At 41.7% G+C, this 20,175-nt stretch overlaps 1 pseudogene; it reads left to right on the forward strand.

Annotated features, from left to right (window-relative positions):
* The first annotated feature begins 18,789 nt into the window (after window positions 1-18,789).
* On the forward strand, window positions 18,790-18,906 carry LOC124556963 (annotated as a pseudogene).
* Window positions 18,907-20,175: the final 1,269 nt, after the last annotated feature.

Genomic DNA, 20,175 nt, shown 5'->3' on the forward strand with positions numbered 1-20,175 from the left:
GACTTCTGTCCAGGGGAGTAACACTTCATTTCGTCTGAGCTTCGCACCTTCCCTGGGAGTATGTAGCGGAGACTTCTTTAAAGTCACCATGCCAACCATAGAGTTAACCTGCCCTGCTGGCTGTTTAAGCGTCAAAGACATCAAGGAACAATGCACTGCCATATATATGGACTGTATTCGCAAAATACTGCAGACACCCCATTCAACAATTAGGAAAACGTTATTCAACAGGTGAGCCCCAACGAACGAAAAGGCTCCAGTCGATGTTGGTTGCATCAGCACTCATCTCGATTACGTCCGGACTTACTACCTGGAAATGAGCTCTATTCAAGATACTCCACAGCTGCTTAACACCAGAAGGACCTATCACTAGCCCGCAGCTAGTGGTCGTGCGGTAGCGTTCTCGCTTCCTGCGCCCGGGTTCCCGGGTTCAACTCCCGGCGGGGTCAGGGATTTTCTCTGCCTCGTGATGACTGGGTGTTGTGTGCTGTCTTTAGGTTAGTTAGGTTTAAGTAGTTCTAAGTTCTAGGGGACTGATGACCATAGCTGTTAAGTCCCATAGCGCTCAGAGCCATTTGAACCTATTACTATCTCACGAGACACCATCGGCAAAACCCAATGGAAGCGAAATATCCAGCGGTCAACTGGAGTAACCTCTGGAAAAATATTAACAATCCCATCCTCGACTCCAAAGTAGTGTCCACATGATGTGACACTATAAACGAGAAGGTGAAAAACTGCACAATATAAAACTGAAGCAGAGTCCATACTGCGATCAGTGTCATACTGTAGATACCTTGGCCCACATCCTCACCTGCCGAGATCAATACCACATATGGAACTGGACTAGAAAAGAACTTGCAATTGTTACTGGAACTACAGACTCTGCTATAACACTTAAAGATGTACTTCAACCAGACTGGCCTTTCTTTCCTGAAACAAAGAACAATAGCTACACTTGGATTATGTGCCAGTTCGCGTATTTTACAGTTACGAATAAAGATGCGAGTATAGACGAGTACACACAGTACATAATGGAAGAGCACTACAACCTTAAAACGAGTCGGAAATACAAAGCTTTGTTTCAAAATTCCTTACTTCACACCTTGCCATAATGATGGGGTAAGTTTTGGTTGGTGCACAACACTAATAAGTTTGCATCATTTTAATTAAGTTGGCTTCTTTTTTTAATAAGGCAAGTCGAAGTGCCTCAGGAAAACTAATTTTGCCAGAAGCTGTAGCATTAAAAGAAGATTTATTTAGTTTCTTTAAAAAAAAGTAGGTTAGGGTGAAAGTGGCGGTGGCACTCGATTTGTTTTTCATTTTTAGGTTTGATAGGATTTTGGGGATGGTATGGGTGATAGGGGCCAACACCTGAAGTGGAAGAGGCTTAAGGGGGGAAAAAAAGAAAAAATAAATAAATAATGTTGTCAAGGTGGTAGACGACGATGCTGCAAAAAAAAAAAAAAAAAAAGAATATAGCGGTAAGCATCGCGTACCATAGGTAAGATGTCGCGAGTTCGATTACATTCAATGCTACATTTTTTAAAATGCAATTCTGCTCTCTGCTGAAGTTATCAGTGTAATGGAACTTTGAACGATAATTCCCTTCACTTCTCAACCCAAAATAGTCGCATGTGGAAAAAGGTTAGCTTCTGCGACATTTTGTTCATTTCAGATTTAATAGACGGCCAGGCAGCAGATGCATCTCGACTCTTTTGTATTATGTATGGAGGAGAGCGCATGGTGCCAAACTACGCCAGAAAAGTATTTTCTACATTAGCTGTCGTGTGGTAGTGGCATTTTATTATTCAAACCCTATTTGACAGCTTTAATTCAGAACAAGTTTTCTACATGCATGTAATCAATAAACTGCATGTGCATTGTCAGCCTGTTATAGATAACATCAGCGAATTCGCATATATCGTCGATGATTAATTTCTCTCTCATGTTTACTATTGTTTTAACAACACTGAAAGAAACCTTACGAAAACTGTGCACTGTACTACAAGAAATGAAATAAAACTACCCACGATAACCTTACGACGAAAGTCTGTTTTAATAAAACTGAGTATCTGTGCACAAGCGTGCCTCTATCAGCACGAGTTAGTAAAATACTACTCACTTAAATTTCGATTGGGTCTGTGTCATACTCAAGAGGTATGCAAATGTAGAATTTCATAAACTAAGTTATGTATTCCTAGAAACCCAAAATTTACTTGTCAGCAGTGGAAAGAGGCGTTACTTGTTGTGCAGCATTCTAAGTTTTTCACCTGTGCACTATGAGCCGAAAGTATTTCGATTTCTTCATCGATGTTTGACCTGACTGCTTGTAGCTCTTACACAGAAGGGATAAAGACCTTACACTCAGCGAGACTGGAACCGCCAATAGTGTCTTGAACTCCTAAAAAGCTATTTAAAGGACGAGATTAGTTGCGATATCCACGAGCAACGACTTTCCTGGGCTGAAAAGCGTAAATTTACAATCTTTTGTTCAATGGAAATGACAGGAAAACTCAAGTCAACTTTGAGGCTTAGATTATATTAGATCAGATTAGATTAATACTAGTTCCATGGATCATGAATACGATATTCCGTAATGATGTGGAACGAGTCAAATTTTCCAATACATGACATAATTAAGTTAATTTAACAACATAATTAAGTTAATATAACAACTTTTTAAATTTTTTGTTTTTTTTTTAATTTTTTTATATTTTTTTTTCTTTTTTCTTAATTTATATCTAAAAATTCCTCTATGGAGTAGAAGGAGTTGTCATTCAGAAATTCTTTTAATTTCTTCTTAAATACTTGTTGGTTATCTGTCAGACTTTTGATACTATTTGGTAAGTGACCAAAGACTTTTGTGGCAGTATAATTCACCCCTTTCTGTGCCAAAGTTAGATTTAATCTTGAATAGTGAAGATCATCCTTTCTCCTAGTATTGTAGTTATGCACACTGCTATTACTTTTGAATTGGGTTTGGTTGTTAATAACAAATTTCATAAGAGAGTATATATACTGAGAAGCTACTGTGAATATCCCTAGATCCTTAAATAAATGTCTGCAGGATGATCTTGGGTGGACTCCAGCTAATATTCTGATTACACGCTTTTGGGCAATAAATACTTTATTCCTCAGTGATGAATTACCCCAAAATATGATTCCATATGCAAGCAATGAGTGAAAATAGGCGTAGTAAGCTAATTTACTAAGATGTTTATCCCCAAAATTTACAATGACACTTATTGCATAAGTAGCTGAACTCAAACGTTTCAGCAGATCATCAATGTGTTTCTTCCAATTTAATAGCTCATCAATGGACACACCTAAAAATTTTGAATATTCTAGCTTAGCTATATGCTTCTGATTAAGGTCTATATTTATTAATGGCGTCATACCATTTACTGTACAGAAGTGTATGTACTGTGTCTTATCAAAATTCTGTGAGGGTCCGTTTACAAGGAACCACTTAGTAATTTTCTGAAACACATTATTGACAATTTCATCAGTTAATTCTTGTTTGTCAGGTGTGATTACTATACTTGTATGATCAGCAGAGAGAACTAACTTTGACTCTTCATTAATATAGCATGGCAAGTCATTAATATATATTAAGAACAACAAAGGACCCAAGACCGACCCTTGTGAAACCCCATTCTTGATAGTTCCCCAGTTTGAGGAATGTGCTGATCTTTGCATATTATGAGAACTGCTTATTTCAACTTTCTGCACTCTTCCAGTTAAGTATGAATTAAACCATTTGTGCACTGTCCCACTCATGCCACAATACTGGAGCTTGTCTAGCAGAATTTCATGATTTACACAATCAAACGCCTTTGAGAGATCACAAAAAATCGCAATGGGTGGTGTTCGGTTATTCAGATCATTCAAAATTTGATTGGTTAAAGCATATATGGCATTTTCTGTTGAAAAACCTTTCTGGAAACCAAACTTACATTTTGTCAGTACTTCATTTTTACAGATATGTGAAGCTACTCTGGAATACATTACTTTCTCAAAAATTTTGGATAAAGCTGTTAGAAGGGAGATTGGACGGTAATTGTTGACATCAGATCTATCCACTTTTTTATCCAAAGGTATGACAATAGCATATTTCAGTCTATCAGGGAAAATTCCCTGTTCCAGAGAGCTATTATACAGGTGGCTGAGAATCTTACTTACCTGTTGAGAACAAGCTTTCAGTATTTTGCTGGAAATGCCATCAATTTGTGAGTTTTTGCTTTTAAGCAAGTTTATTATTTTGCTAATTTCAGAGGGAGAAGTGGGTGAGATTTCAATTGTATCAAATTGCATAGGTATGGCCTCTTCCATTAACTGCCTAGCATCTTCTAATGAACACCTGTATCCTACTATATCCACAACATTTAGAAAATGATTATTAAAATTATTTTCAACATCTGACTTTTTGTTCGTAAAGTTTTCATTCAATTTGATGGTAATACTGTCTTCCTGTGCTCTTGGTTGACCTGTTTCTCTTTTAATAATATTCCAAATTGTTTTAATTTTATTATCAGAGTTGCTGATTTCAGACGTGATACACATACTTCTGGATTTTTTAATAACTTTTCTTAATATAGCACAGTAGATTTTATAATGTTTGATAGTTTCTGGGTCACTACTCTTTCTTGTTGTCAGATACATTTCCCTTTTCCGGTTGCAAGATATTTTTATACCCTTAGTAAGCCATGGTTTGTTACATGGTTTCTTACGAGTATATTTAACTATTTTCTTGGGGAAGCAGTTTTCAAATGCATTTATAAAAGTGTCATGAAATAAATTATATTTTAAATTGGCATCAGGTTCGTGGTACACCTCATCCCAGTCTAACTGCTGTAGGCTTTCCCTGAAATTTGCAATTGTTAAATCGTTGACGGAACGTACTACTTTGGAGGACTGTTTAGTACTGCTGAATGGAGCTATGTCATATATTGTAACTAGCTGTGCACCACGATCAGAAAGACCATTCTCAACAGGCTGAGCATTTATCTGGTTAAACTTATCTTGGTCTATAAAGAAGTTATCTATCAGTGAGCTGCTATCCTTTACCACCCGAGTAGGGAAATCAATAACGGGTGTCAAATTGAAAGAACCGAGTAATACTTCAAGGTCATTTTTCCTATTACCGTCTTTCAGAGAGTCTACATTGAAGTCCCCACAAATAATAATTTGCTTCCCCCTGTCTGACAGACAGCACAACAGGGAGTCCAAATTTTTCAAAAATAGATGAATATTTCCCGATGGGGACCTATATACAGTTACAATTATAAATGTGCCTTTATTTAATTTAAGCTCACAGGCACATGCTTCTATATGTTTCTCTACACAAAGTTGTTTGTTTCTATACTTTTTGCACAATGATAACTTTTGACATATATGGCAACTCCTCCTTTCTCCATATTTTCTCTAATTACATGTGCAGAGAGCTTATATCCACTTACACTTACCTTATCCACATGCTCAGACGGGCATAATATATCTATTTCATCCTCAGCTTCTATATCTTCTAAACAAACCAGAAGCTCATCTATTTTATTCTTTAAACTCCCAATATTTTGATGAAATATACTTACATTATTTTTAATTGTACTTTTATGAGAACCTTTCCTTATTCTAACATTTGCAGTACTCTCCTGTATGAGTTTCTCATTGTGCTTAGGCCTAGTTCCTATACCAGTGGTCACATGGTGTTCAGAGAGGCAGATTATGTCAACAGGGTTGGGTGACTTTAATTCATCAATGCAGTTACCTAAGACTGAGGTACAACTTGGTGGAGATAAAATTTCTGGTGATTGGTGAAAATTTATAATTGACAGCTGTGATTGGTGATCCAATGTGCTAGAATTGTGCTGTTTAATTTCTTTCCTAAACTGAAGATTTGTTTCAATCCTGACCTCTCGTAGAACTTGACATCTTTCTGTCTTACCTATCCTAAAAAAAAGGTGCTGCTCAAACACCTGTACCCACTGGTATTTTACCATTCATGGCAGTGCCTCCCCCCCTTAAATTTCCTGCTATTACCCAAGCCAGTTTACCCTATATTCCGTGCACACCAGGAGGTAACTCGTCGATCACAGATTTGCCAAACATACTTTGCGTTGTTGCCAAATCTCAATTACGGTACCAGCAGCAAGAAGACGAACCGATGAGTTCCTACAGTGGTGTGGGAAGTGACCATAGCTTGCGTCTCAAAGATACGGCTGCCACGACCTGGAACACGTAATGCGTCTGATTCGCATTTCTGTAACTAGGTTTAGCGACTGGAGCATAGTTACTAATAATACTCAGAACTGACTACAAATTAAGCATCATAAATCAGTAACTCACGTAGTTGTTTTTATATTTCTTCTGTAAGTGTACTCAAAACTAAGAAACTCATTCACGGACGTTTTCGAGCACAATAAACAAATAAAAATAAAAAAGAATGTGTGTGTGTGTGTGTGTGTGTGTGTGTGTGTGTGTGTGTGAGAGAGAGAGAGAGAGAAAGAGAGAGAGAGAGAGAGAGAGAGAGAGAGAGAGAGATAAATATAAAAAAGAATGAGAGAGAGAGAGTAAAAAGTTGTTGTAAAGAAACTGAACCATGGTATGCAAAGAAATCTTTCATTAAAATGACACATTCCACATCATTACGAAATGTCGTATTCATGATCTCTGGAACAAGTATTAACCTAATCAAATAAAATATAAACTAATCTAATCATATTGCTGACTAGCTATGAAGCATCATGAATTACCGAAATTTTGCAGGCAGCTGTGACCGAGCGGTTCTAGGCGCTTCAGTCTGGAATGCGCGAGCGCTACGGTCGCAGGTTCGAATCCTGCCTCGGACATGGATGTGTGTGATGGCCTTAGGTTAGTTAGGTTTCAGTAGTTCCAAGTTCTAGGGGACTGATGACCTCAGATGTTAAGTCCCATAGTGCTTACAGCCATTTCAACCATTTAAACTGAAACTTTCGCCAATATCAGTACCCAAATCTAAACTTGAAAATAAAATACGACAGTTTTTGTAATAAACCGGGACTCCTATCAAGACCCTTTCGTCCCTGTTAACTAACCACGAAAGATGTCTGATATACCTCCATCCAGAAGTAACAAACTGTGAATGCATTTAAAGATGAAGCGCATGACGTGAAGTTCCGTGACGCAGATACAAACCCAACACGTAATCAGATTGTTAACTAAGTAAAATCAAATGTTACGTATCGGTTTTTCTTTCCAGCTGTTAGGTGTTTGAATCTAAAACAAGGATACAGATTTTTATGCTTGAGCGACAATCGAACCGCACACCTACCGTCCTTCTTTATCATCCACGAATATAGCTTAAGCATCAATTGCCTACTCACCAACAGTTACATGTGTGCGTGTTTGACCAGAAATAACGCCACCTATTGCGACTGTTGGCAACACATGAACAGACATTAAAAATGCACGTTAATTTTCACTAGCAGGCCGGTGTGCACGTGATAGGGCTTGAAATGAAATTATGAATATTTTTGTACTGGATCAGGACTCGGACCCACATACTTACCTTTGGTGGAGACCTAGAGAAGATTGCAGTCTTGGGAAAACGAACGAAACGATAGAACTATACTGTTTCGAGAGATTCTGATCCTCGAAAGACGAGATACGCATTCGAACTACAGCCCAGCACCAAATTTTTCAACGTCTCTAGTTCAATTAAGTACAAGTAAAATAAGAGCCCTGTTCTTTTAAATGGCTATCGGTTCACCAAATAAAATAAAATTTTCATTAATTAAAACTTCCAGGCTGAATTGCCGTGATCCATATATAAAACTTCTCCTCCTTCCTGACGTTTCGTTGCCTACTGCGGGCAACATCTTCTGAGGTGAGTCGGCGACTGGCTGCTAGGCGCTGGAGGTCCCGGTTATATAGAGCGCTTAGATGGCGCCACCACCCGTCGCGTACTTTCGACTTTAAAACTATCTCTGGCTAGTGCCATCTCTCTCGATTACAGGTAATCGATTGTCACTTCGTTGGTACAAAGTCGACCGCCATATCTTGTCTAGTTTTATTCCTTCTTTTCTTTTCTGTTAAAATTATTTCCGTGCTTGTAGATCTCTATAGCTTCTCTATACATGCGAGTACAATAATGTGAAGTCCTAGCTATCACGTTTCTCTCACTAAATTTTACGTTGTGATCACCGTCTTTGAAAACGTGTTCCCCTACAACTGATTTGTCAATCTGTCCCAATCTACAGTTCCTTTTGTGTTCCGTTAGGAGGGTATTAACACTCCTTTTAGTTATTCCAATATAAACCATGCCACAGCTACACGGAATTTTATACACACCTGGGTGTCGTGCGTCTTTCACCGATCTTAAACTTTCACTAACAAGGTGGTAAGAACACCTATGCAGCGCGCCAATTAAACACTCAGCCTTTCTTGGTTATTTTGTTAATCGCTAACAATTGTCTGCAATGCAGTAAACATCCTTGACTACTGATTTGTTATTACTACCATTGCTGTTGTTATTCGTCACCTCACAACAGCTTTTCTATCACTCATTGCTGCCGATGCACGTAATGAATGGATCAGGATGAATGGAATGTGGGATGTTTCGTCACGGACAATATACTCATTTATCTCGGCGTCTTGTGTTCAGGGTAATATGAAAATCTCAGTAAGAGAAGACGACATAAGAGGAAACATTACGAAAGCAATGAATATTACCACAGGTGTGGGTTCAGGCATTTACTTTTAAGAGGCACAAACAGATTCACGTTATCTCTGGTAACCTCAAGAAAAAGACGTTATAATACAGAATTCGCATTAAATATCACGTTCCTTCATTACCAACTGGGCAGGGGCAGTTTACGTTGGAAAACGACATAGGCGGAAGTCATGGTACACAGAAATACTGCCGCCAGTAAACTTACTTACATTAGAAAATTTTATTTTATTTGATGAACCGATAGCCATTTAAAGGAACAGGGCTCTTATTTTACTTGTACTTGATTGAACCAGAGACGTTGAAATATTTGGTGCTGGACTGTGATTTGAATTCGTATCTCCTCGTTCGAGGATCTGAGTCTCTCGGAATAGTATAGTTCAATCACTTCGTTCCTTTTCCCAAGACTGCAGTCTTCTCTAGGTCTCCTCCAAAGGTAAGTATGTGGGCCCTAATCCTGATCCAGTCCCAAAATATTCATAATTTCATTTCAGGCCCTATCACGTGCACACCGGCCTGCTAGTGAAAATTAACGTGCATTTTTAATGTCTGTTCATGTGTTGCCAACAATCGCAATAAGTGTCGTTATTTCTGGTCAAACACGCACACATCTTACTGTTGGTGAGTAAACAATTGGAGGGTGTGCGGTTCGATTGTCGCTCAGGCACAAAAATTTGTATCCTTATTTTAGATTCAAACACCTAGCAGCTGGTAAGAAAAACCGATACCTACCATTTGATTTTACGTAGTTAATAATCTGATTATGTGTTGGGTTCGTATCTCCATTACAGAATTTCACATCATGCCCTTCATCTTTAAATGCATGCACAATTTGTTACTTCTGAATGTAGGTATACCAGATATCTTTCATGGTTAGTTAACAGTGACGAAAGGGTCTTGACAGGAGTCTTTTATTTTCAATTTAGATTTGGTTACTGATATTGGCGAAAATTTCGGTAATTCATGACTCTTCATGGCTAGCCAGGAATATGATCAGATTACATTAGATTTCATTTGATTAGATTAATGCTTGTTCCATAGATCATGAATATGACATTTCGTAATGATGTGGAACGTGTCATTTTAATGAAAGATTTCTTTGCATACTATGATTCAACTTCTTTATAACAATTTTTTACCCCCTCTCTCTCATTCTTTTTTGTATTTATCTCTCTCTCTCTCTCTCTCTTCTCTATCTCTCTCTCTCTCTCTCTCTCTCTCTCTCTCTCTCTCTCTCTCTCTCTCTCACACACACACACACACACACACACACACACACACACACACACAAACACATTTATTTTTATTTTTATTTGTTTGTTGTGCATGACTATCGGCCAGGCACGAAAACGTTCGTGAATGAGTTTCTTAGTTTTGAGTAGACTTATGAAGGAAATATGAAAACAACTGTGAGAGTTACTGATTTATGACGCTTAGTTTGCAGTCAGTTCTGAGTATTATTAGTAAGTACGCTCCAGTCCCTAAACCTAGTTACGGAAATGTGAATCAGATGCATTACGTATTCCAGTCCGTGGCAGCTGTGTCTTTGAGACGCCACCTTATGGTCACTTCCCCCCCCCCCCCCCACCCCACTGTAGGTACACATCGGTTTGTCTTCTTGCTGCTGGTACTGTAATTGATTTGGCAACAAGGCAAGGTATGTTCCGCAACTCTGAGTTCGACGAGTTACTTCCTGGTGTGCATGGAATTAAGCCTCAAAGTTCACTTGATTTTTCCTGTCATTTCGATTGAATAATCTGAGTCATTATCGCTTGAGGTGTAACAAAAGATTGTAAATTTACGATTTTCAGGCCAGGAAAGTCGTTGCACATGGAAATCGCAACTAACCTCCTATTTTAAATAGCGGTTTACGAGTTCTAGCCACTATTGGCCTCGTAAGAGGAAGCCAAGACACATGCCTTTTCGCTAAGTCTGTGGTAACGTGCTGACCTGTGAAAAAGCGTCTGTTATGGTTCGTGGTTCCAGTTTCGTTGACTGTAACGTCTTTATCCCTTCTGTGAAAGAGCTACAAGGAATCAGATCAAACATCGATAAGGAAATTGCAAGAAAATACTTTCAGCTCATAGTGCAGTGGTGAAAAGCTTACAATGTTGCAAAACAGGTAGCGCCTCGTTCAACTGGTGACAAGTAAATTTTGGGTTTCTAGGAGTACTTAACTTTGTTTATGAAATGCCACATTTGCATACCTCTTGAGTATGACACAGCATACCATTTAAACACAGACCCAATCGAAATTTAAGTGAGTAGTATTTTACTAACTCGTGCTGATAGAGGCACGCTTGTGCACAGATACTCAGTTTTATTAAAACAGACTTTCGTCGTAAGGTTATCGTGGGTAGTTTTATTTCATTTCTTATAATGCAGTGCACAATTTTCTTAAGGTTTCTTTCAGTGTTGTTAAAACAACAGTAAACATGAGAGAGAAATTAATCATCAACGATATATGCGAATTCTCTGAAGTTATGTATAACAGTCTGACAATGCACATGCAGTTTATTGATTAAATGAATGTGGAAAACTTGTTCGAGTTAAAGCTGTCAAACAAGGTTTGAAGAAGAATAAAATGCCACTACCACACGACAGCTAATGTAGAAAATACTTTTCTGACGTATTTTGGCACAATGCGCACTCCCCTTTCATAATACAAAAGTTTCGAGATACATCTGCTCCCTGGCCATCTATTAAATCTGAAAAGAACGAAATGTTGGAGAAGCTTTTACCACATGCGACTATTTTGGGTTGAGAAGTGAAGGGAATTATATTCAATGTTCCATTAGATTGATAAGTCCAGCAGATAGCAGAACTGCGTTTTAAAAAATGTAGCAGTGAATGCACACGAACTTACGACGTATTATCTACAGTGCACAACACTTACTGTTACACTACTAGCTGACACATAGCTACAACAGCTTCAGAATTCAACAATAGACTTCTGAGAGACAGACTGTTACAGCTTTTCTTTTGCACTGCACGACGTTTTCAACAAGCAAATAGCGCAATGGAGTAGCTCAAGTGGAAAGGAACACTTCCTATTTAAATTTCTGCATCCTACACTGTTTGCATTCCTGTGTAGGTGGCAGTTACATGGTGTTATTTCGGTGATTACAAAATAGAGTCGAATGTATACACTGGGTTGCCGAGGCAGCTAGTTCATGGCGATTCGGTCAACCAAATAAATGAATGTACTGAACATGCTGCAAACCACTACAGGGAGCCTGTGTGTCAGAATTCTCATCCAATGTGGCACAGTGGCGTTACAATAGAGAAATGAGTCACAGAGCAGAGGATTTGGTGGGCTGTTGGATTGATGTTAGGTTAATATACTTATGATCTGGGTTCGATTCCAACTTCTGATGATGATTTTTGATACGGAGAGACAGATTCTATTCTCTTCTTGCTACGCCAAGTGAAGAAGGTATAATGGCATTGTGGTCTGATATTCACATTAAACATGATATTCCTTCTCTACCAAGTAGATGTTAGGTTGAAACAGTATACAGTCAGGAGTGGCGACATATGGAAACTCCATCACCAGTAACCTTTCTTATACTAGTTATTTATTTCTAGTGACGAAACAAACGCTATGTAGGGTTACAGGACACTTATTCCAACTTTTATTTGAGCTTCTGTATGTCGATAAAATTGGTTGTGAACTGGGAATGCAGCTCAGACCGCCCTTAACACGGAATTTGATCCCTTCCTGACAATACAGCTCGACTACAATTTGTTGTTTGTTCAAAACTGCAGATTCCTCAACATCTCCACATAGTGTGCATGAAAGGGTTCGAATCCTGGGCCGGCACGAAAGTTTTCATTATATATTATCAAGCTCTAGCATGAGAACACCTACCTGCTGGTGGATAATAATTTTGATTTTTAATGTATTTTCATTCGTTGTCGACACTAACGATATCAGACGTTTTTGACTCCCAGTGAGACACAGAACTGTTTGCGAGATCACTGTTGAGTTCAAGGATGTTATTCCAAGCTGCTGGTGGAGAAAAATTCGGTAGCTCACGTCTCTTTGTGTGTAGTCAACAACGATATGTGTGGGGTCCGATTCCCAGTCAGTACTGAACTCTTCGTCATATTACACTCCTGGAAATTGAAATAAGAACACCGTGAATTCATTGTCCCAGGAAGGGGAAACTTTATTGACACATTGCTGGGGTCAGATACATCACATGATCACACTGACAGAACCACAGGCACATAGACACAGGCAACAGAGCATGCACAATGTCGGCACTAGTACAGTGTATATCCACCTTTCGCAGCAATGCAGGCTGCTATTCTCCCATGGAGACGATCGTAGAGATGCTGGATGTAGTCCTGTGGAACGGCTTGCCATGCCATTTCCACCTGGCGCCTCAGTTGGGCCAGCGTTCATGCTGGACGTGCAGACCGCGTGAGACGACGCTTCATCCAGTCCCAAACATGCTCAATGGGGGACAGATCCGGAGATCTTGCTGGCCAGGGTAGTTGACTTACACCTTCTAGAGCACGTTGGGTGGCACGGTATACATGCGGACGTGCATTGTCCTGTTGGAACAGCAAGTTCCCTTGCCGGTCTAGGAATGGTAGAACGATGGGATCGATGACGGTTTGGATGTACCGTGCACTATTCAGCGTCCCCTCGACGATCACCAGTGGTGTACGGCCAGTGTAGGAGATCGCTCCCCACACCATGATGCCGGGTGTTGGCCCTGTGTGCCTCGGTCGTATGCAGTCCTGATTGTGGCGCTCACCTGCACGGCGCCAAACACGCATACGACCATCATTGGCACCAAGGCAGAAGCGACTCTCATCGCTGAAGACGACACGTCTCCATTCTTCCCTCCATTCACGCCTGTCGCGACACCACTGGAGGCGGGCTGCACGATGTTGGGGCGTGAGCGGAAGACGGCCTAACGGTGTGCGGGACCGTAGCCCAGCTTCATGGAGACGGTTGCGAATGGTCCTCGCCGATACCCCAGGAGCAACAGTGTCCCTAATTTGTTGGGAAGTGGCGGTGCGGTCCCCTACGGCACTGCGTAGGATCCTACGGTCTTGGCGTGCATCCGTGCGTCGCTGCGGTTAAGTCCCAGGTCGACGGGCACGTGCACCTTCCGCCGACCACTGGCGACAACATCGATGTACTGTGGAGACCTCACGCCCCACGTGTTGAGCAATTCGGCGGTACGTCCACCCGGCCTCCCGCATGCCCACTATACGCCCTCGCTCAAAGTCCGTCAACTGCACATACGGTTCACGTCCACGCTGTCGCGGCATGCTACCAGTGTTAAAGACTGCGATGGAGCTCCGTATGTCACGGCAAACTGGCTGACACTGACGGCAGCGGTGCACAAATGCTGCGCAGCTAGCGCCATTCGACGGCCAACACCGCGGTTCCTGGTGTGTCCGCTGTGCCGTGCGTGTGATCATTGCTTGTACAGCTCTCTCGCAGTGTCCGGAGCAAGTATGGTGGGTCTGACACACCGGTGTCAATGTGTTCTTTTTTCCATTTCCAGGAGTGTATTTCTAGTTCAAACATGCTCACATGTCGCTACTTGTGTAACAAACCCATATTTAACGTTCGTTTTCTCTAGAATATAACAACGATAGGTGCCGGGTTGGAATCCTGGGAAGGTAAAAATTAATGTTTTGTCTCGTCATTTCAGATAAAACATCTAGCTACTGCCGAGAAAGTCCGATATGTCACAGTTGATTGTGCTTCGATAACAATCCGATTAGATTCTGGGTTCGAATCCCTGTCCAACAGAAAGCTATACCTCACAGCATTTCAAGTAAGTTACTTGTGAAGTATCAATATTTAACATCTCTTGTAGTTCGTTATTAGGGACAATAGATGCTAGGTAGGAATTCGCATCCGTTAAAAATGTTAACATTATGTAATTTAAAGTTGGTAGTTGCTAACTGGTACTGTCTGAAATCGAGGTATATCACACTCTCTATATGCCTAGTCACGAATGACTGTTAGTTTCCGTCAGTCACTAAATCTTTGCTTAGTCTGCATGACCTGGGTTTGAATCCATATGGAGAACGAGACGGTTCGTCATGTCATTTGAAGTTCATACATATTCTCAACTAGCTGCTCGTGAACAACTTAAATTATTAATGTCATTTTGTGTTAAATAATAAGTTCGGTATATTACTTTGAAGAGGAAATCGTAAAGACGATGAACTTACGACGTGCATTACCTATCTGACGTAATAATGAGAGTGGTAACATTTCAGGTATGTCATTTATTGTAATAAATGTGAGCTTGCATGCCTTAATGGCAGTGTTATCTGTGATAAGGTGTTCTTTGATATCTGAAGTATCGAGGTATTACTTTACATCTTGAGTTATTGCGATACAGAGCAGTGTTTTCTAGTGGTGACTTGCTGGAACCACTTTCAATAGTCAAACGACTGTACCGAGGAGCGATTAGAGCACCTGCTAGACAGCTGCGTTATGCGGGTTGCATGCGAATAAGGCGAAATGCAGTTCAGGTCGTTCGGATACTTTTGAGCATGACTGTATATTACTATGTTCTGCAGAAATCATTAGCATTTCATTAACCCCGGTTCAACATGCATCCTGTTGCCTAGTAGGCACAGGGTCCACCATGGGTCCGGATAACTTGTTTCGTGTGTAATGACAACGACGTGTATAAGGCGCGAATCGCGTCCTGTGGAATAGCCATCCATGCTGCATCCACCTTGTTCCAAAGTTCATCTGTGGTGGTTGGCAATGGGTCACAGAGCTGCACCCCTCGTTTCACCATATCCCACACATCCTCGACTGGCAACAAGTCTAGTGATCTAGTGGACCAGGGCAAAAGGCTGACATCCTGTGACACCAAGAAAGCACATGCTTGTGCAGCAACATGTGGTCGTGCATTGCCTTGCTGAAAAATGGCTTCTTGGTTGTTGTGCAGAAAGGGTACGGCTACGGGTTGCAGGATGTAATTCGCGTAGGTTACACTAGTCACAGTGCCCTAGACACGCAACTACTGCGATTTGTGGTACTACCCAATAGCACCCCACTCCATATGGCCTCGAGTTGGCGCTGTATGTCTTGCGAGAATGCAGGGGTGTTGTGTGATGATATCGATGTTGACTTTGAACCAGCATTCCCACATAGTTCAAATGCTAATCATTTCTGCAGAGCATACTAACGGACATGTCCTGTGAATATCAACATCCTATCTCTAGTAGTTCAAGGTGTTCTGCTTTTCCTGATCATGAATGTATCTATGTAGATAAGGCTCGGGACTCGAACCCAGGTCTCCTACTAACTAGGTAGACACGCTAACCAATGTGCCACTTTGGCACAGAGGCTTTGCATAACCGTACAGAATAACCTAGCTAGTTCCAGCCTTCGCTGCATATGATCAGCTGTCAGCATGGGTGTATGACCCAGGCGCCTGCTGCGGAGACCCGTACGCAGCAACATTCTCTGAACACATGCAAAAATTTCAAGGGCCCCTCCCCCCACTTTTTCCGGATGTCATTCATTCGTGATGTCTTATTTTTACATATCACACATACCCATATCTCTTTCTGACCTGAATACGTCTTTAAGACCAGAGGTGCAGTCCTGATAACTTTTTCTCGTTCCCTGAACAGACGGGAGAGTGTGGTGCGGGGGGAAGAGCACCATAACGGCCCCAGGGAGAATAACAAGCTGTGAGTGGAGACGAGTAAGACCATCGCATTACTTCTAACGCTCACGGTTTGCTCTCCGTACCGATTGGTTGCTGTGGTGTAAATGAAGTACGGGAAAGACAGGTTTCGTGGAAGCAAGTATTTACATAAACGTTTGTCTTCACATGGTATTTATTTGGTAGCCATCACAAGACACAGCTGTGGATCGTGCGCAGAGCGACTGTTCACTGCAGCGCTGAACAGCGGTAGAGAACACAGTTTCAGTGGAACATAATCAGCCACCCACCCTATAGTCCTGATTTGGCGCCCTGTGACTATCACCTGTTCCCTAGCTTAAAAGAACATTTTGCCGGAAAGCGATTCAGCTCCGACGGCGAGGTGAAAGAAGTGGTTCATAACTTTCTGAACAGGATGGCGGCGAGCTGGTATGACATGGGCATACAAAAACTGCCACTGCGTCTACAAAAATTCATCGACAGAAATGGTGATTATGTCGAGAAATAGCTAAATGTTCAAACTGTAAACTGATGTAAACCATTGTAGAAATAAACATGTCTATTTACTTATAAAAAATTGGAGACCTTACTTTTGGGATTACCCTCGTAGTGTAATTTCTCGCACTTGAAGGTATAGTTCTATTTTGAAATACATTTCTGGACCTTCAATTCTCTCATCTTCTCTCTCACACTGGAACTATTTCTTCTTCGGTCTCTTTCGTTTCTTTTTTATACCACCTACAGTCGGGTTCTCTACATCGAGTTAGATTTCCAGCTCCTTATCGTGATCTCCTCCATGTATTTCGTGAAATGCTCCGTTATCTTTTCGAATAAATAAACAGCTTTCGATATATCTGTTGTAGCACATTGTGCGTTTTTGCTGACAACACAAATGTGGTGTAATATTTCACATCATATCACTCCTGAACAACGGAACGTAAAATTGTGGATGATGTTTACCAGACTGCAACCCTCATGTGCAATCATTCTGTCTGTATTTTCTTTCCTCTTCGCTTACGCTGAAGTGATAAAAGCCACGAGATAGCGAAATGCATATATACGGATGGCGGTAGTATCGTGTACACAATGTATGAAAGGGCATTTCATTGGAGGAGCTGTCGTTTGAACTCACGTGATTCATATGAAAAGGTTGCCGGCCGGCCGGTGTGGCCGTGTGGTTCTAGGCGCTTCAGTTTGGAACCGCGCGACCGCTACGGTCGCAGGTTCGAATCCTGCCTCGGGCACAGGTGTGTGTGATGTCCTTAGGTTAGTTAGGTTTAAGTATTTCTAAGTTCTAGGGGACTGATGACCTAAGATGTTGAGTCCCATAGTGGTCAGAGCCATTTGAGCCATTTTGAAAAGGTTGCCGACGTGATTATGGCCGCACGACGGGAATTAACACACTTTGAACGGAATGGTAGTTGGAGCTAGAAGCATGGGGCATTCCATTTCGGCAATCGTTAGGGAATTCAACATTCCGAGATCTACAGTGTCGCGAGTGTACTGAGAATATCGAATCTGAGTCAGTACCTCTCACCACGTACAACACACTGGCTGACGGTCTTCACTTAACGGACGAGAGGAGTGGCGTTTGCATAGAGTTGTCAGCACTAACAGAGAAGCGACACTGCGTGAAATAACCGCAGAAATCAATGTGGGGAGTACAACGGAGGTATCCTTCGGGGCAGTGCGGCAAAATTTGGCGTTAATGGGCTATTGTAGCGGACGAGCGACAGGGTTGCCTCTTCTAACTGCTCGACATCGTGTGCAGGGCCTCTCCTGGGCTTCACGTTTCCAAACAATGATGGAACTTTTACGGATGGCAACGCACCATGTTAGAGGGGCACAATTGTTCGAGACTGATTTGAAGAACATTCTGGACAATTCGAGTGAATGACTTGGTCACCCATATCGCCCGACACAAAACCCATCGAACATTAATGGAATATAACTGAGAGGTCAGTTCGTGCTCAGAATCCTGCACTGGCAACACTTTAGCAGTTATGGACGACTTTAGAGGCAGCATGGCTCAATATTTCTGCAGGGGACCTACGACAACTAATTGACGCAGCTGCTGCACCACACCAGGCCAATGGAGGACCGACACGACATTAGGAGGTGTCCCGTGACTTTTGTCATCTTGGAGCATCATAGATCTCTCCCATGGGCGGCTGCATCAATCCTAATTGCCTATCTCGTTTTACTCAGGGGCTTCAACGTTAGAGCAAATACTTGTTTATCACCATTCGAGACTACTCAGTGTCGCATAGTCACAGAAAAAAATCATGAATTTTTCTCAACAAACAAAAGAATGAAATGGTGCATTCTGATGTCTTTGTAGCACCATTCTATTGATTATGGCTTGTTGTGACTGTAGAAAATTTTAATTTTTATTCTTGCTTTTTGTGGGGCAACGGCCTTGCCGCAGTGGATACACCGGTTCCCGTGAGATCACCGAAGTTAAGCGCTGTTGGGCGTGGCCGGCACTTGGATGGGTGCCCATCCAGCCGCCATGCGCTGTTGCCATTTTTCGGGGTGCACTCAGCCTCGTGATGCCAGTTGAGGAGCTACTCGACCGAATAGTAGCGGCTCCGGTCAAAGAAAACCATCTTAGCGAACGGGAGAGCGGTGTGCTGACCACACGCCCCTCCTATCCGCATCCTCAACTGAGGATGACACGGCGGTCGGATGGTCCCGATGGGCCACTTGTGGCCTGAAGACTGAGTGCTTGCTTTTGTGGCCATAATAAGAGTCCAGGCTCCATATACAAACAGCCAGCCGACATTAAGAAAGAGTCCACAAGGACGTAGGGACAAGATAAGCGCGAAGGCTGCCAAGTATTGCTTGTTGATCAAATAACTTAGTGTTTGACTTCCTGCCAGAGGAAGTACATGAATCAAAGTTGAGCAATGGAAGACGCGAACACCAGGGCGATAATACAGCGAGAGAGAGTGTCAGTCACGTCCGGAAAAGACTCGTGTGGAACCAAATTAAGTTGTGTGCAGTTAGAAACGAAAGTGTCGTGTGGAACCAAAGGCATTCTTGCGCAAGCCGACCAATTAGAAACGAGAGTGTCGTATGGAACTGTATGCATTCTTGTGCAATCCGATCACTTAGAAACGAAAGGGTCGTGTGAAACAAATTAACTCGTGAGCACCCAAACGAAATAAAAGGCCAGGCAGCGGAATAGCTAGGGGCAGAGATTCAGATACAGATTCAGAGCCAGTGCCGGCAGTTTGGAGATTCCGCAGCGAGACGCCAGTGGGGCCGAGCAGGCCCGCAGCAGCCGATACAGCTGATAAAGCCTTCAACTACGGGAAGACGGTGATAGACTCTGGTGGACACTCAGGAACTGCAGGTCAAGTAGGATTTTTAGAGTTTCATTGGAATAGTGTTGAACAGAGACAGTCAGTCTTTGTCTCAATTACTTAGAGAGATTTCAGTGCTAACCAAGAACAAGTGATTGCTTTGTAGTTGTTTCTTGTATGTACCGGCAATTAGCTTTGAAGTAGCAAGTCCGAATAGATAGACTGAATCTTACTACGGGGTTTATGGTCTGACACCTCACATAAGTATATGTGAGAATAAACTTGATAGAAACTAACCAATCTTTTCTGCCTACTGCAATTGTGTAACCTATTTTCAGGAAACTTATTTGCCTCAAACCAAGGACATTCTCTCCCTCTCATCTCCGATATAAAGGTTGACAGCAATTTACATTACTGGCCATTAAAACTGCAACACCAAGAAGAAATGCAGATGATAAATGGGTATTCATTGGACAAATATATTATA

The sequence above is a fragment of the Schistocerca americana genome, chromosome X (genome assembly GCF_021461395.2).
Source record: "Schistocerca americana isolate TAMUIC-IGC-003095 chromosome X, iqSchAmer2.1, whole genome shotgun sequence".
NCBI classification, from domain to species: Eukaryota; Metazoa; Arthropoda; class Insecta; order Orthoptera; family Acrididae; genus Schistocerca; species Schistocerca americana.